Source organism: Coenobita brevimanus, chromosome 29 (genome assembly GCF_032717465.1).
Source record: "Coenobita brevimanus isolate Jiangsu-jjx chromosome 29, ASM3271746v2, whole genome shotgun sequence".
Classification (NCBI taxonomy): Eukaryota; Metazoa; Arthropoda; class Malacostraca; order Decapoda; family Coenobitidae; genus Coenobita; species Coenobita brevimanus.
In genome coordinates this window covers 29,951,591-29,971,233 of record NC_136982.1, presented here as the reverse complement: position 1 = coordinate 29,971,233, position 19,643 = coordinate 29,951,591, and the positions used below count along the sequence as shown (strand labels likewise).

Sequence of the window (19,643 nt, the reverse complement as noted above, 5' to 3'; positions counted from 1 at the left end):
TAGTTTTCACGGGATCCTATGCCCAGTGCCTTCCACACACAGAAGATTACATGGTCCTAAAATTCCGTGTACTATGGCTATAACCGAGTAACCAACTGACTCTACTTTTTCTAATAAAATCAAGTATAATATTCTGCATGTTTGGAGAAGTCGTTTATTTCTTGGATTCTCAATGCCAAGTACAACGACTCTATCATTATCATCAATATAATCGTCTTTTGTGAAGTGTACAGAACATATATAACAGCATGTTGAGGATTGATATCATCTTGACGATGACACAAGTTGATCCACACACTCCTGAATGCTCATCCTTCGGAAAATCGGTAGTACCCATCCACTGTACGCTGTTTGTTACTACAACCAAATACTGCACCAACTGGCTAGGCATTAAGTGAAACGAATAATTACAGTCGACCACAAATTCCCTCTGGATGAATAACATGCCTTTTGAAACTCCACGTGCTCCTATATGTACACTGCGCAAGGTTCAGGGAAAGACTGAAATAATATAATTTCCCATTGTCCTGGGTCCTGACGTCCTTACACCGCATCTCACCTCATCTTTTCTGGACCTCACGTGACGTCACATCCACTCATGCGCGAGTTTGTCAGGCCATGGCTGACCTGGTGTAGGTAGATCGTGGGCTGTCCCTCGTGTCACCACCTGACAACGTCTCAAAAGCAACACTGACAAGTCTTATGAGATTTATACTAAACTACAGCTTTTTTATTGAATTACATCTGTACAGAGTGTTTAAAATTCATTTATAAGTAGTTACTAGCTTAAAATAGGAGAGTAAGAGAGAGAGAGAGAGAGAGATGAATACAAATAATTACACGTGTGTCGGCGGCGATGTGACAACAGAGCTAACAGTGTGAGGTCCCAGAGCGTCCCACCCAAACTGCCTTCATAAAATAGAGCGACTATAGGAGTAGACTGTAGCACCAGTCGAGCAGGGCAGTACTCCCGAGGTGGATGGAAAGCTGATGACAGGGAGTGCTGGAGCTCCCGTTTCATCAGCCCTCAGGACTAGTTCCTGACCATCCCCCTTTGCTGAACTTTTTCAGTGTCTCAGTTACACAGAGAGTAGGCCAGCATGCTCTCCAGTACAAATTTCTCTAACTATCTACACCAAACTACATGCACAGTACACACTACACTTCCTATTCAAAATTCAACAAAAATGGCGTCTCTTCATCAAGCCTCGGAGTCCCCAGGGGGGGGGGACCATAAATGCCCCCACCATCCTCCCCTCTCCCAATGACGACTCGAGGTGCCTGGAACCACTGTCTGACTCTCTTCTTCTTCATTTCTGCAACATTCGCGGCCTTTCCTCTAACTTTTGCTCTGTTGAGCACCACCTTTCCTCCTCTAAACCTCACCTTCTTTTTCTAACGGAGACTCAGCTGTCTAAGGCAACTGACAGCAAACCCTTTTCTGTATCCTCCTACTTTCTCTATACTCATTTCAAAGCCAAAGGTGGCTGTTGTGTATATATACGCAATGACGTATCTTGCTCTCGTGTTCCTGAACTCGATTCTTCTGAATTCTCTACACTCTGGCTTCAGCTTTCCTGTCATTCTCTGACTAAATATATCTGTGCTGTTTACTTATCCCCTAATTCTATTGACTATCAAAAATTCTTCGACTATCTTACTTCTACGATGGAATACATTCTATCCATTTCTCCTTTCTCTGAAATCTCCATTCTAGGAGATTTCAATGTTCACCACCACCTTTGGCTCTCCTCTCCTTTCACGGATCCACCTGGTGAACAAGCCTACATCTTTTCTATCCTTAATGCCCTAGAGCAGCTTGTACAGCACCCTACCCGTATCCCTGACCGCCTTGGAGAGAGCTCCAACATACTTGACCTCTTCCTCACAATTAATCCTTCTGCTTACTCTGTTAATCTTTTCTCTCCATTGGGCTCCTCCGATTACAACCTTATTATCTTAACCTGTCCTATCACTCCGGTACGGTCTGTGGACCCTCCAGGAAAACGTCGTCTGTGGCATTTTGGAGCCGCGGACTGGGAGGCCCTCAGGCAGTACTTCCTTGATTTTCCCTGGAATGATTATTGCTTCCATGGCTGGGAGCCATCTGAGTGTGCCTTGCGCATTACGGAGGTTATTCTCTCGAGCATGGAAGCATACATTCCTTTTCTCATATCCTTTGACTAACGCAAGAAAGCCTTGGTTTTATCACACTTGTTCTAATGCTGTCCGCAACAAGGAGAGGGCCTACAAAAGGTACCGGAGCCAACCCACCCCTGAATCACATCATCTTTACGTTTCTGCCCGGAATCGTGCTAAGTCTGTTCTTTGCTCTACTAAAAATAATTTCATCCATACTAAATGCTCTCAACTCTCCAACTTGAATTCTTCTCGCTCCTTCTGGCACCTTGCCAAAAATCTTTCTAACAACTTTACCTCATCATCCTTCCCTCCTCTTTTCTACTCTGATGGTTCTGTAGCTATTTCTTCTACTGATAAAGCAGATCTCTTCTCACAGACTTTCTCCTCCAATTCCACCTTAGACGATTCCGGTGCTGTTCCTCCATCACTTCCCCCCCCTGACTTCCTCTTGGCTGACATTAAAATTTCTTCAGTTGATGTATCTTCTGCCATCATTGGCCTCAGTAGTAACAAGGCATATGGGCCTGATGGGGTCCCTCCTGTTGTTGTCAAGAACTGTGCTTCTGTGCTTACACCCTGCCTAGGCAAACTCTTTGTCTTTGTCTGTCAACTTGTACCTTTCCTTCTTGCTGGAAGTTTGCTCTCATTCAGCCAGTCCCAAAGAAGGGTGACCACTCCCAACCCTCCAACTATCGTCCAATTGCTTTAACGTCCTGTATTTCAAAAAGTTTTCGAGTCAATTCTCAATAGAAAAATTTTAAGGCATCTTTCCTATCACAACCTTCTTTCCGATCGTCAGTATGGGTTCCGTCAGGGACGCTCCACTGGCGATCTTCTCACCTACCGTTCAGACTCCTGGTCATCCCCTTTCAGGACTTTGGTGAAAGCTTTGCCATTGCACTTGACATCTCAAAGGATTTCGATCGAGTCTGGCATAAATCTTTAATTTCCAAACTGCCCTCCTACGGTTTCTATCCTTCTATCTGTGCCTTCATCGCTAGCTTCCTTTCTGGTCGTTCTATAGCCGCTGTTGTAGACGGCCATCGTTTCTTCTCCTACATCTATCAACAGTGGTGTTCCTCAGGGCTCTGTCCTATCACCAACTCTCTTCCTTTTTATTCATCAATGATCTTCTAAGCTGTACATCTAACCCTATCCACTCATATGCTGATGACTCCACCCATCACCTTTCCATTCGGTTCCCGAAACGCCCATCTCAACAGTTACTTCAACAAACAAGGGATGAGGCTATGGCACACCTAATGTCTGCCTTGGCTCGTATCTCTGACTGGGGTAAAAATAATATGGTTGTTTTTAATGCATCTAAGACTCAGTTCTTACACCTATCAACCTGACAAAATCTTCCACAGGTATACCCACTAATGTTTAATAATATTCAGCTTAATCCTGCATCATCCTTGAACATGCTTGGGGTTTCATTTACTCGGGACTTATCTTGGAAAGATCATATTACATCTCTTGTAAAATCTGCTTCCAAGAGATTGGGTGTGCTAAGCCGACTCTGCTCTTTCTTTACCCCTGCACAATTGTTGACTCTATACAGGGGTTTTATCCGCCCCTGTGTGGAGTACAACTCTCATGTGTGGGGAGGCTTCCCACATACAGCTCTTCTCAATAGGGTGGAGTCAAAGGCTTTTCGCCTCATTAACTCTCCTCCTCTTACTGACTCCCTTCAACCTCTGTCTCTTCGCCGCACTGTTGCATCTTTATCTCTTTTCTATCGCTACTTTAATGGTCACTGCTCCTCTGAACTGTTTGCTTGCATTCCTTCACCTCTACGACGGGCGCGTAGCACCCGTCTGGCAGCAAACTCTCATCCCTTTTCTGTCCAACTCTCTAATGCAAGAGTTAACCGTTACTCGCAGTCTTTCATTTATGCAACAGGTCAGCTCTGGAACTGTCTCCCTCTGTCTGTATTTCCTGCTGCCTATGATCTCCACTCTTTCAAACGCAGTGTGTCCAGGCATCTCAAAATGATCGGATCTTGAATTTGGCTCTCTATTGTATTTTGTTTTTCTCTTGGAGGGAACTGTTACTGCGGGCTCATGGCCTTTGGTTCCTTCTTCCTCGCATAAAAAAAAAAAAAAAAAAAAAAAAAAAAAAAAAAAAAGGTTACAGGAGGGAGCTACCCTCCCGGCACAGCAGTCTCCGGCCGCGGGCTTGAACTCGCGACCCCTCGGCCACGAGCCCGAAGCTCTGCCTCTAGCTACCGTGCCCCCGGGTAGGGGAGAGGGGGAGAGGGACAGGTAGGCCGCGTCACGTCACGTCACCTGCGTCCGGTTAGACCTGACACCCACACCCTCGGAAATAGATCGGATGCTATGTTTTAAGTGGTGTGTGTGTGTGTGTGTGTGTGTGTGTGTGTGTGTGTGTGTGTGTGTGTGTGTGTGTGTGTGTGTGTGTGTGTGTGTGTGTGTGTGTGAGAGACATTTGACCCTTCAGAAAGAGTCCCTGCCGGTCCAGTGAACAGAAACCAAAACGAGAGAGAGAGAGAGAGAGAGAGAGAGAGAGAGAGAGAATGTTAAATACTACGCCAAAACTCCTAATTACGTCCTCTGATTGAAGGGGTTAATGAGGGTCGTCTCTTAACTGGGCTAACGAGATCCAAGAGCGGTCATTACACCTGATACACACCCTTAATTAACCCACCTTGATTAAATGAAATGGACCGGCAATTACAAGCATATATGTTTTGCTTTAATTAGCGACCAGTGTGCAATTTGATGCAGGTAATTAACGAGCAGTTTTAAATATACAGGATAGTCCCTAATTAGCGATTCATTAGAGTTAAATATATCTTGCGGTAATTAGCGGTCAATATGGAATTTGATACAGGTAATTAACGAGCAATTTTACGTATACAGGATAGTCTGTTATTAGCGCTTCGTTAGAGACTCCCGTGGCAGTTGCGTCTTGCAATCTCTCTCTCTCTCTCTTTCCACAGTATATACTTGTATGGTCATATACTTCTATCAATCCATACATACGTACATACACACAGATAGTTACAGATAGATAGATAGATTGATAACTGTTCTGATTTTACATCTGCAGAGACAAAAACTGCTTCTTCATAATAAAGCACAATTTCAGTATGTGGTTATAGTTAAATCATTTGAAAAACATGTTGTATTATAAAAAAATATACTGGATTTCCAACTGTTGTTTGCCTTCCTCTGTACTCCATTGTGTGTTTTACCATTTTCACTTTAACTTGGCCTAAAGTTGCATCTCTCCATTTTGAATTCTAAGCTGTTACAAGAGATGAACACTAGAATATGACAAGTACTCATGGGCCCTTCGGGCCCCTCGCACTTGCTCCTGTGGAGGGCTCTCGCGTTTATGTGCTGTTCTAGTGTAACGTTGTCATTTGGATTTTTTGCAGCTAACCAATTGATCGTGTTATATGCAGCTTCGGGAATGGAACCCAAGTTGTCCGAACGCAAGTCCGAAATACTTTAGTTGCACAGTCATAAGAAAAAGTATCGTTACCCCCAGGACTGCTCGATGCTAAACGAACGTTCGTTGGCTATGTGGGCAGGTCCTTGCTGTTCGCCCCTCCCCTCTCTAGTGTTGCCATATCACAATCCCATTACAAGAGTTGGAAAAATGAGCAAGAATGAGCCACTTGGCCGGGAAATATATAGGACGTGTTTGCGTTACCCTGAGCGCCCCGCCAGGGATTAATAATGAAACTCGGCAGGTTTATTATTTTCCTACTGTTCAACACTTATTATCTATAGATTACAACAAATTATTTTGAATGGCATCAACTGTGTGTGTGTGTGTGTGTGTGTGTGTGTGTGTATTTAATGATAGTCTAGCAGGGGTGCACGAGTTCATTTGTTTGCTTTGATGGGTGGTTAAATGCTTCAGATGGATGCTTCAGACGTCTAGAGACTGTTTTGGAAGCAGGGGGTGGGTATACAAAATATTAAAGCAATGAGACTGAACATGTATTATTATTTTCCTTCTACTCAACATTTATTATATGTAGAAAACAATACATATCATTATTATACTGAAATTTGCTAAGTTGGTTTGTATCGGCTGAAGTACTATCATACGTCTGGCATGGGTGCACATACTCATTGCCCGTCTGCATGTGCGTTGCCGACTTCAGACTGTTCGGTTATATTTTTATTTAATGGCTTCGGTGCCGGATAATAAAACGTATTGTCTCTATGCACAGAGGACAAACGATCTAATTAGCTTTTATTACATCTAGCACAAATTCTAATATCTGTGTCCCACATATCCGACATGGACGGGCTTGAGGTACAAACTTTCCTGTCCCGTCATTCCACAACACTTCGTCGTTGTCATAGTGCATAGCTCTGAAGGGTAACGATAGTTTTTCTTATGACTGTACCTGTGGGCAAAAAAATTCTACGGAGATCCTATGCCAGAAGCCAGGAGAGGAGTTTTTTGGTCAAAATGTGATCGCTCATTATATATAGTAAAAGATTTTCAATCGTGATGGGATCAAGTTTTTTCACAGCGAATTTTTTGCGATTTTTTTTGCCAATTTTGGTGCGATTTCAATGTGTAGTTTCGGCTGCCCAAAACACACACACACACACACACACACACACAACCATCAGTGAACTAACAGTGGAATTGAGTACACTTAGGAAGAAAATGAGTGAAATGGCAAGTACAGTAGTCAATCACGAGAGTATTATGGAAGAATTCAAAAATGATACAGAGACAATTAGGCAAGTAAGCAGTCTGACAGACCAGAGCAGTGATATTGAGGAGAAGATAACACAGGTGAATGAAGCTGTGCAAAGCTACAAAAATGATGTGGAAACCACGTATGCTGAAATGGTGAAAGTAAAGAAAGACTTAGAAACAAGGGTAGAGGAAAAAAGCATTAAAAAGGAAGTGAAAAGAATAATCCAAAACAACCCAAAGTTAGTCAGAGATTCAGTAGATATCAACAAATCTATTGTAATCACTGGTATAGAAGAGGAAGAAGTAAAAAACAAGATCACAAGAGACAAAAAGGAGATGGCAAATGTAATGCGCTTACTGAAAGGAGTATCAGAGGAAATCTGTAGTAAAGATATAGAGGAACACAAAAGGTTAGGGAAACACAAGAAAAGCAAGACAAGACCTCTAAAGGTAACTTTCCAGAGTGTAAACACTGTGGAGGAGATACTAAAAAATGCAAAGAATCTTATGGAAAAAGAGGGGTTCAAAAATGTATGGATAAAAAGATTCCTAACACAAGAGGAACTGGAATTACTGAAAGAGAAGAGGGAGGAAGCAAAAACAAAAAATGAGGAAAGATCAGAAGAGAACACATTTTTTTTTTTTTTTTTACAAAGTAATAGGATTGCAGGTACGAAAGTGATACACAAACAGGAGGGAATAAAAAGGAGGAAGTTAGTAGAACCATGTCATGACAAGTATATAAACAAGATGATAAAGTTGATGTACTCAAATGTGGATGGAATGGTATCTAAATTACTAGAGATGAATGATTATGTCAGAGAAAATGATCCACATATAATATGCCTAACTGAAACAAAATTAACACCAAGGATATCCAATGACATACTAAACTTAGAGGAATACAATATATGGAGAATAGACAGAAACTTAAAAAAAGGAGGAGGAATTATAATATTAACTAAGAAAAATCTAATAATCGATGAAATAAAACTAGATATACCATCACAAGTAGAACTGACTGCAGTAGAGATCAACACATCTGAAGTGAAAGTAATTGTAGCCAATTTGTATATGCCACCCAGATCAAACACATGGGAAAGAGACGAATATGAGGACCTGGCAGAGAGTACAAGTCAGAGTTTAAGATCATTACTACATAAAATGGAAGAGAAATTGGGAAGAATTATACTAACTGGAGATTTTAATACAAATATAAATTGGAATACTCTAGATATAATTAGCCAAGAAAGCTGTTGAGACCAAAAAGCTCCTGGATCTCGTGCAAGAGTTTTTCCTAACGCAACATGTGAGGGAAACCACCAGAAAAAGAGGACTCGATGTACCTTCAGTGGTAGATCTAATATTTACTAGGCAAGAAAATGATATTGACAGTTTAATATATCACCCTCCACTCGGCAAAAGCGATCATGCAGTACTAAATTACAACTTCAGGATAGCATATGACATAGTTAACAGCAATGAATGTTACAAAAAGAGCCTAAACTATAAAAAGGGAAATTATCAAGACCTAAAGAAGTATTTCTTAGAAGTTGATTGGGAAACTACCTGATATTTGGAAGAAAGCAAATATTGTCCCCTTATTCAAGACAGGGAATAGACAAAATCCACTCAACTACCGACCAGTATCACTGACCAGTGTTGTAAGCAAGGTATTAGAAAAGCTTATAAGAAAAGCTTGGGTAAATCATCTAGAAGAACACAGTATGATAACAGAAAAACAGTTTGGTTTCAGAAAAGGAAAATCATGTGTTACTAATCTGTTGAGCTACTATGACAGAGTAACAGACACAATACAGGAAAGAGAAGGATGGATGGACGGTATCTATTTAGATTTCAAGAAAACATTTGACACAGTACCACACCAAAGACTTTTATGGAAACTGTACCCTCAAGGAGGAATTCGAGGCAAACTGTTTTGTTGGATGCAAGATTTTCTCATAAAAAGAGAAATGAGAACAGTACTAAGGGGAAACTACTCATCATGGAAAGAAGTGACTAGTGGAGTACCACAGGGTTCAGTGCTGGCACCAATTATGTTTTTAGTGTATATAAATGATATAAACAGTAACACTGGAAATGAAAGCTATCTGAATATGTTTGCAGATGATGCAAAAAATACGAAGGAAAATTACTAACACAGACTCTTGTAAAGAGCTACAAGAAGAATTAAATAAACTTCATGAATGGAGTAATACATGGCAAATGGAATTCAATGTGGACAAGTGTCATGTAATCAAATTTGGTAAAAGTGGAAAAAGACCTGATTGGGATTATACTTTAGGAAATAAAACCCTACACACATTAGAAAGAGAGAAGAACGTAGGTGTGATTATCAATAACAGACTATCTCCGGCTGACCACATCAGCAAGAAGGTACGGAACATGTATACACTGCTTGCAAATATGAGAATAGCATTCACATACATAAATGAAGACATGCTAAGAAGGATAATAACATCATTCATTAGACCAACCCTGGAGTATGCATCAGTAGTCTGGAGTCATCTCAAAAAACACATAGACAAGATTGAAAAAGTTCAAAGGGCCGCAACAAGATGGATACCAAGCTTAAGGGTCCTAAGCTACGAAGAAAGACTAAATAAACTGAATCTACCAACACTACAGGAGAGAAGGAAAAGAGGTGACATGATAATGCTATATAAATGCATGGGAAGGAGAAAATAGACATAAATGATTACTTAACATATGGAGAAGCATCAGCAAGAGGACACTGCAAAAACTGCATAAGAAGAGAGGTGATAAAGACGTAAGGACATTCAGTTTCCCAAACAGAGCAATTGATCAATGGAATGCACTACCGAATGAAATAGTGTGTGCCAAAACAATTCACAAATATAAGGATATGTACGATAAATATGGTTTAAGACACAGGACAGTACGACCTTGACTCATTCCTGTAAAGATACAATTAGGTAAGATTAGGTAAGGTAAGAACACACACACGCCTACTGGTATAGTATATTAGATGCCAGTCACGAAGGAGTGCTATGGAAGGAATGTACAGTAGAGTGTGAAAAAAAAAAAAAAATACAGAAGAGCCAAAAATCTGGGCCAAGTTAGAGTAAAACGAGTATAGTTTGGTTAATTGCTCATCATTACCTAACACATCATGGGTATGCGGCCGTGTGATGTGTCCGGCTCAGGGAAGATGGACGCCCCTGTCCTGCATAGTCCTGGATCACCCTTGGGCAAGGTGTAGCACCCGTTAGCCCACCAAAAAGGTAGTAGCTGCATGGTTACCATCGCACCGGGTAGTACTACCATGGCAATGAGGCGGTAGCTGGCCTTGCACAACACACCCAGGCTGGGAACTCAACCACATTTACCAAGTAGTCAAAGTCTGGGCTGACACTACAGCTCATACATATCTCCTATACACAGCTTATCCTCATGGGGGTATGCCTCCTCCATTTTACCTGCACCTCGCCGTGGGGAAGGATCCTGTTCCCATACTGGCCAGGCGCTGTCTGCCACAGAAGGTGTTGTTTGTTTGTGGTCGATGGGTGTGCTAGGCCACACAGACAGCATCAACATCTATACACCACTACCACTACTACTGAGAGGGGGAAGGAGGGAGCGAGGGGTGGGGGGAGTGGGGATAAAAGGGATGGGTGGTGAAATACGAGAGAAGTAAAAGCAAAAAAAGAAATAGGAAAATGCTCATTCAGTATGATCAGCAAAAACTCTCTCTCTCTCTCTCATTCAAGAACGGCACAGGTGGCCACGTTACAGTTACTCTTTGGCGAATTATTTTACCTACTCCATGTTATTATTCTCTCGTATGTTACCTATATCTTTCAAATACCTTCATAATTTGCGTTAATAAGACATACAAGAAAACTGGGGTGTAATGTGTATATTAAATTGCTAAGGAAGAGGTGTTACGGAATATCCACAAATACCGTTCTTTTTCTTTTTCTCCTCCTCATCTCCCTCCTGCTCCTCTTATTATGATCACCACCATCATCATTCTCTTCCTTCTCCTCATTATCCTCATCGTTATCATCACCTTTACTGTATTCAAGTAAGGAACTATCGCCCTCAGTCTGTCTCTCCCTCTTCCTATGATCTCCAGCCTCTCTAAACTCACTAACAGACAGCCTGAAAGGAGCAAGGGGGCTGTTGCTGTCTGGATTTCTCTGTCTATCATACCAGTCAGTAATACCTATACCACACCACACCAACACACAGGATAATACCTGACCAGTCAGTAATAGCCATACCACGCCACACCACCACCAGGATAATACCACACGTCAGTAATAGCCACACCACACCACACCACCACACAGGATAATACCACACCAGTCAGTAATAGCCACACCACCACACAGGATAATATACGATATCAGTTAATAATAGCCACACCACACCACCACACAGGACAATACCACACCAGTCAATAACAGACACCACACCACACCACCATACAAGATAATACCACACTAGTCAATAATAGCCAAACCACACCACCACAGGACAATACCACACCAGTCAGTAACAATCACACCACACCACTCAGTATAACGAGCAAAGATCGAATAAAAATATTATTCAAGCCATTTTAGTTTCTTTTTTATTTATTTTCACCAGAACGTGTGATGGAAAAACTCAAATGTGTGGTTTTAATCAGTGCTTTATTTACGTGAAAAATTCAGGAAAACAAAATCAAATGATACACAACCAATCCAGCACCCAGGGGGGGACAGGGGTTGATTCCCCCTGAAATCTAGTGACATTTCAAAACAGCAGCCTTATATAGTACTGAATGATCGCCTGATCACTATCAGCAAGCCATCAACTGAAATTAAGTACATGTAGCTAAAAACATGTAAAACTGGAAAGGAACGTATTATTAACGTTTTGAATTAGCTAACGATTCCCCCTGAAATTAAATTCTGGCTACAGACCTGTATACAAAACATTGTACTATAAATTATATATTACTCAGACTGCTGAACGATTGTAAAAGTAATTTGTAACCATGATTTATTGATTTTCTTCTATAAGACGCTGCCTTCTGTCAGTCAACACCAGATATCATAGAAAAATGTTATTAGGGCCATTTTAGGCACATCACTTGCAGAAAACTATCTATCTATCTATCTATTGCCAGACGCCATAATCCAGTAAGGAGTGGTCATTTGACTCTGAGGTATTTGTTTTACGGGGAGGGGCACTAACCCTCCACCAACCCACTTGCTGACGCGTAGGGAGCACATAGTGTCTGGTTATATGGTTACCACCCAGCGTTGTAAATGGTTTCTTGGCTTACATGAAACCATTTGGTTTGTCACTCGATGTAAAGCCACCTGTAAGGGAAAGAAAAGCAATAAGAAGTGACAAGAAAAATGGGAAAAATAGGAAAAGAGGAGGACAGGCACAGAAAAAGAATGGTAAAGGCTAAGGAAGAAGTAGGCAGCACTACATCAAGTAAGTGGATGATGGTCGCCACCACCTACCACATGCAGAAAACAATTTATTTATTTCTTTTTTTGCAAAAAAAGTTTTAGGTGAAAAAATATATTTTATGTACAGTCGCCAAACGTTCCACCTGGGCCACCTAGCCGTGAGAGGTGGTTAACTGATGCTGGCAACAGTGTATATGTTTGTTCGTGTGTACATGCTCGACGGAAGTTCGGATCGTCAGGTCTCTTCGTCCGTAGTGAACCTCCGGTAGAGTTCATCCCAATATTCTGTCGACAGTTTTTAGCCAACAGAATTTCAAAGGAATTTCTTGAAAGTATTGGATAATGCGAATATTGAAAACAATAAGTAGAATAATCTAAAAGACCGGATCTTTATACATATTGCATATTTATAAACGTATTCATTTTCATTATTACATGATAAACCTATGGCTAAAAATTGTACTGAATACTGGGGGGAAGAACCGTCGTGTGATCGGCCCTTACGGTAGAATAGTAGATACCGGTGTCTAACTGTTCGTTTTACATTTCCCCAGTCCTGGGTCGGTCTTGATTAAACCTATTGAAATACCATTCTTGATCCGAGACATGATCACATAAGTTAGGTCAACTCACTGGGCGGATATTAATTTACACTAAGTGGGCGAGATAGGAACTGTAGATGTCGGAGGTTGAAACTCGTTCGTTGAGGTAGAATACCGCCTCGAGTCAGATAGTCACGAGTCGACGGGTGCTATAGTTGCCTAGGTTCGTGCGATTAAAAAAAAAAAAATCAGTGTTTCAGCCTGTAATGATAATTTCATGTTCGTCGTGGTGCATTTACCAATCACATAAGTAATATCACAGGCAATGGTGATATAAATGTCCCAACAATTCATGAATCAATAGCAGTTGTGCTTAAAATGACTGGAAGCTTTTGTATACTGTGATGGAGAGGTGGTGTCTTCATCCTGCTATAATGTAAAATAATGTTCGGTGAATAATTGATGAGGGCGTAAATGTGTGACCTCACACATAAGCGGCACCGCTCACAATCAGTTTTCCTTGTAATGTGTAATTCAGTCATTCGTTAGATGAATGGACTATAAAGATGTGCTGTTATGACCATAGTCGTATGAAATATGATACAGTAAGTCATTAACATAGCTGATATAATAGCCATATTCGACAACGGTATGCATAAACTCTTTGCCTGTTGAGGTGACAATACTTTAACCTCCTACCTCTTCGTGGTGCACCACAGAACACACAAAAACATCTACCTGAAGTACTACCAACGAGGAAATAAGCAACCGTTAACAGTGTCTGAACATCATCCTAATGTTTATTGGTCAGTGTCATTCATGATGTCAATATGGCAGGTAATCTTACTTGTAACTGGACGTAGATGTTAGGTAAATGCATTCCTCTTCAACATATACTGATAATGGTATCAAGTGATAATCCTATGAAATGGAAGTACTGATATAAGGAGAGAGAGAGAGAGAGAGAGAGAGAGAGAGAGAGAGAGACAGACAGACAGAGAGACAGACAGACAGACAGACAGACAGAGACAGAGACAGAGAGAGACAGAGAATGGTTTGGAGCGATTCCAGTATACAGTATAGTGCATTAACATGTTATGGCAACAATGTAAAAACAACATAGAAAATAAAATGTTTAGTATTGTTAAGAATACAAATATTTAGTAGAATGCTAATGGATCTCAAAAACTAGTTCGGCAATTATTATCACTGGCGGTATGGAAAACGTAACTCCCCCCCCCCCGTCCTGTGCCTGCCCTGGCCTACACTATGCCAAGCTGCCCCCTTAAGCAGCTCTCCCACCGGCTCAACCAATTGCAGGAAACAGGTTGCATGGAATTGTTGCGTGCCACAGGTTGCACGGACCAAGGCCAGATAAGTATAGTATGATAGATATTATTGTATTATATATAATAGTATATATTTATATCATAATATTATATATAGAATTAATGTAGTCATATTTATTTGGCCTTGGTCAGCGCGACCTGTGGCACACAACAGTTTTCCATGCGACCAGTTTCATGCAACTGGCTGAGCCGATGGGAGAGTCGCTTTACACCTGAGACATTTTTCTCCCCAGCCAACTCCGTACCCAGCCATCTATGGGATGAACTCTGTACTCTGACGGAGGTTCACTACGGACGAAGAGAGTTGATGATCCGAACTTTCGTCGGGCATGTACACACGAACAAACATATACACTGTTGCCAGCACCCGTTACCCACCTCTCGCTGCTAGGTGGCCCAGGTGGAACGTTTGGCGACTGTACATCACATATTTTCCCGAGCTCTGATAATCTGACATGGTACTTCACTTTCCAATAATATGTTTGGTGAGAGAGAGAGAGAGAGAGAGAGAGAGAGAGAGAGAGAGAGAGAGTTTTTTTTTGTCTTTTTTATGTAATCCATATCACATCCAAGCGATTTTATTAAGCACAGGAGAGAATTTTGGAATGGGGGGAGATATAGACTTCAATAACCCCTTCAAAATGCTAGTCACGAACAAGTGCTATGGCAGGGATGTAGATCCGTAGCATTGTCTTTATCTACCACCGAGCTACGTGAAATAAGCTGCATAAGGACGAAACCCATGTTAAGGTGGATGAATTATTGTTGTCATTGTTTGTCGCTGATGGTTTCTTGTTATTGTTTGTTTCTTGTTTTTTTGCTTTGTTGTTTTTGTAGTTGTAGTGGAGGTATTGTTGTTCTTGTTCTGTTTCTGTATAATTGTCTTTCTCGTTTTGTTGTTGTTGGTGGTCTTGTCGTTCTTGTTGTTGTGGATAATGGAGCAGAGTTCTTGCCAACGACTGCCATACTGCGCGACGACCACTGGGGGCCTAACGACGACCTCCATCACCACTCACACTGCCGATGCTGGGGTAACCTCGAGTCTTACGGGTCGTTCTCGATGTCGTGGTGGGCTCCCCGGACATCTTCCTGATGAGGCAGCGTGTCGGACAGTAACACCCGACATCTGGAACCATGTAGCAACAGGGCCGGGCGTTACACCCGGGCAAGCTTTTACCTGGTGTGGGTTAGGAAGGGGTAATAATAGTAGTAATGATGATAATCCTAATGGACCCAGGATCGAATCCCGGCTGGGGCAGGGAACAGTTTAAGGATTTGAATTTCCTAAAAAGCAGACTTTCCTGATCTACCAGATGACCCGCCGACATGTCGTAAAAATACCCCCGCTAATACCAGTACACCAGTCCTGTATGAGACAGCCCTAGCATGTATTCAATATGGACGGTGGGTGTTGGCGCCGAAGTGGTGACATGTGGAGGTGTAGGAGGACTACTGGGCCTTGGGATAAGCCACTGCCCCCAAGAAATAGGCCCTGAGCTTTTGCCTAGAGTCGGACACGTAAAAAAAAAAAAAAAAAAAAAAACAGTAGTAGTGATAGTAATAGTAGCAGTGATGATAATAATAGTAGTGATAATGATAACAGTACAGTAGTAGTGATAATAGTAGCAATGAGTGAAAATTATATTAATAATGATAATAGTAATAATCAGAGCAGTAATAGTGAGTGATAATAATAATGATAATAGCAGTAGTAGTAATATTAATAATGATAACAGCAGTAATAACAAGCCCTTACCAAAGACGTACACCATGCAGTACAGAATATATAGATATGCACTAACAGTTACGCCAGTTTCATATATTGGGGCATAAACTAGGACTCTTACACTATCTTTACGCGTCCCCACCCAGGAGAGGCTCAGAGACTGGTAGGCTATTTTCATTCGGTTTGTCTGTCTGTCTGTTAACAACTTTACGCGAGAACTGCTGGTGCGATTTTGACTAAAATTACAGAGATGATGGACTATGACCTTCTGATCACCTGATTAAATTATAGGCCAAACTGGGCCAAGGACCAGGCAGTAGACCCCCAAAAATGTAAAAAAAAAAAAAAAAAAAAAAAATTTCATCATAACTCCTTTCAAATTCGTCATATCGTCATGAAGCCAAAACCTGAAGGTGCATCACTCAAATCTGGATCCTATAACATGCCTCATTACATCAGGGGGGGTCAACCCTCAGTTAGCGGTAGGAGGGTCAATGTCAGGTGGGTCGGTCCTAAAATTTCAAATGGGCATAAAACCGTCAATTTTCACCCGATTTACTCCAAATTTGATATGTGATATCATAGACTAGATATCCTGTTGTGTTTATACGTCAGCACTAAAATGACCATCGGGGACGAGTTTGCTGTGCCTTGACACCGCGTCCTGTTTGATAAGTGAAGATGATCCAGGAAGTAGTTTCCAAGATACAGCTATTAATAGATTAGTTTCCTTGTATGCTTATAGCTCGTAAAACAAGTGGTCGTGGGCCCTTCGGCCGATGGGCCCCTCGCACTTGCTCCTGCGGAGGGCCTCGTGCTGGTGGTTTATTTTAGTTGTACCTACTGGCAAAAAATTCTATGAAGATCCTATGCAGGGCGCCTTGAGCAGCGTTTTTTGGTCAAAATGTGATCGCTTATTAAATATAGTCAAAGTTTTTCAATCGTGATGGGACCAAGGTTTTCCACATCAGCGAATTTTTTGAGATTGGTGAGCCAATTTTGGTGTTATTTCAATGTGTAGTTTCGGCTGTCCAAAATATATATACACACACACACACACACACACACACACACGGCTAGTGCTATAGTATAGTACACAAGTGCTCGTGGGCCCTTCGGGCCCCTCGCACTTGCTCCTGTGGAGGGCTCTCGCATTTATATGCTGTTCTAGTCTAACGTTGTCACTTGGATTTTTTGCAGCTGACCAACTGATCATGTTATTTGCAGCTTCGGGAATGGAACCCAAATTTTTCGAACTCAAGTCCGAAGGACACACACAGACACACGGCTACTGCTACAGTTTATTATAGTTCTACCTCTGGGCAAAAAATTCCACGGAGATCCTATGCCGGAAATCCGGGAGCAGCGTTTTTTGGTCAAAATGTGATCACTAATTAAATAAAGTAAAAGTTTTTCAATCGTGATGGGACCAAGTTTTTTCACATCAATGATTTTTTTGCTATTTATGTGCCAATTTTGGTGCGATTTGAATGTGTAGTTTCGGCTGCCCAAAATGCGCATGCACGCGCACACACACACACACACACACACACACGGCTAGTTGGATAGTATATTAGATGATACTTAAAATGTGGCAGTTTCATGTATAACGGTATAAGCCAGGACTTATATTCTATCTCTCTGTAAGATATGAAGAGAATCCAGCAAGGAGTTTCCAAAGTATAACACTACAAAACGCTCACAGAGCACATACCTCCGCCAATACCATTGTCATTAAAAAAGGATCTGAATCCGTGTTAGTGAATATAGAATCTGGATCCGTTCCCATATCTAATCGTTTTTGGTCCATGGTCCATCTTTCCATTAAGTTTCATTGAAATTCATTGCGAACTTTTGGACATATTGTGCGGGATACTCCGTGTCCAGATCCAATGCAAATTTAATCATTCTTCCTTGCCCATGGCCCACCCTTCCACAAAATTTAATCAAAATCCGCTCATAAGTTTTGAGTAATCCTGCTAACAGACAAACCAACCAACCAAAGAACGCGGGGTAAAACATAACCTCCTTGGCGGAGGTAACAAGACAGATTTTTCCTTATATGGTCATAGCTCGAGCAGTACAATATGGCAATTTTACCTAAACGGGCATCAACTGCCACACATACTCTATCTTTGTGTCTGATAGGATGCCAATCCACCAGGTAGTTTACGAGATACAGGCCCGGACGGAAAGACGGACGGACAGGGGTGATTCCTATAGCCCAACCATTTGGAATAATGCTGGGAATAATAACAGTGATACTGATTGTGGTAATAATAATAATAATAATAATAGTAATGATGATGATGATCATGATACTAATCATCATCATCATCATCCGGAACCTCCTTTCCCACCCAAGGGCAGGGTGAGGAGTAGCAATGTCCAGACAGCCCAAAATTGCCCAACCCAATGGGTCACGCTTCCATTCACTCACTATTCAAGCTCCCTGAATCCTGGCTCTATCGGATACGCCAAAAACATTCACATATCGTGTCCGACAGAGTCAATCTAGACGCTGCCATGTTAAAAAGGGGTGCCAAAAATCCCTGATCATGCATATCGCCTCACAAAATTCATCCACCCAGCTCGATCTCCTGTCATTATAATAATAATAATAATAATAATAATAATAATAAAAATAAAAATAGTAATACTAATAAAAACAGAAATAATAAAGTGAAAAAATACCGCGAAACAATCAAATATAAGAAAAATGACACTGACAAGAAAAGAAAAGGAAATAAATTGTGTGTCTGTGTAAATGCATGAAAATAGGCAATATTATAAATAACGTGTCGTATATTATTATACTTAGTGGCATAGTGGGCTTCGTAACAGCTCTTCATAAGCGATATATTATTATTATTATTATTATATTTTTGCATAAAACATCTCTGCACTAATGACCGTTATTTATAGTCTAATATTTAAACAGTTTGCACTAAATTTCAAAAGTCACTTAACATCACGACTCTCAAAAATCTTCATAAATTGCCGTACCTGAACTCAAAGCAGGAAGAACAGCCAGTAAAATGTAGATCAGACCAAAAGGAGCCATGACGTTCATCCTTCTCGGTGTCGGAGTCCACTCTGAGCTGAGTGAGCTCCCACAGTGGCCAGCGTAACAGCGTTACCAGATTCCCAAGCCCATAGTATCGTACAAGGCATGTTAAAATTATCGTTTTTTAATCAAAATTATCGCACACATTGAACGAAAGCCTTTCCCCCACAATTTATCCCATCTGGCCGCATTTCTACTACGTATACGCACATAAATAATGCATATTGGTTACTTAAGGGTAACTTTACTTAATATCTAAATCGTATAGGCTAATGACCTACACTGAGCCTGCAACTTAAGGCAGAGGCTAACCCATCTTGAGTAACTATAGTTGCGCACTGGTTTTAAGCACTGATTTTATGCAAATTACCTTTCTTTCACATATATGACATAAATAAATTATAGCATATATTGGGACTGCCGAAACACTCGAAAGCATATCCACACAAAGAAAAAAATAACGTGGACTAGAGAACAAGACAGTCCTTATCTCCGAAAGGGAAACAAACTTCAGAAAATGACGAGTGAAGGTGAGTGCACAGTGAGGTAATGAAGACCAAAAGTCACTGAAAGCTAATGTTATAAGCCCCCACTTGAATCAGCCATGATAAAACAGCCCTTACAGACATGACTCATGGAGTCAGCCGCAGGCCAACGGGAACT

General features: G+C 41.2%; 1 long non-coding RNA gene across 1 annotated transcript; it reads right to left on the bottom strand.

Annotated features, from left to right (window-relative positions):
- Positions 1 to 14,646: 14,646 nt before the first annotated feature.
- Positions 14,647 to 19,012, bottom strand: LOC145394932 (uncharacterized). The gene is made up of 2 exons (XR_013896518.1): positions 18,920 to 19,012; positions 14,647 to 15,364 (listed from the first exon to the last, which is right to left on the bottom strand). It is a non-coding gene; the product is annotated as an uncharacterized LOC145394932 (long non-coding RNA).
- Positions 19,013 to 19,643: the final 631 nt, after the last annotated feature.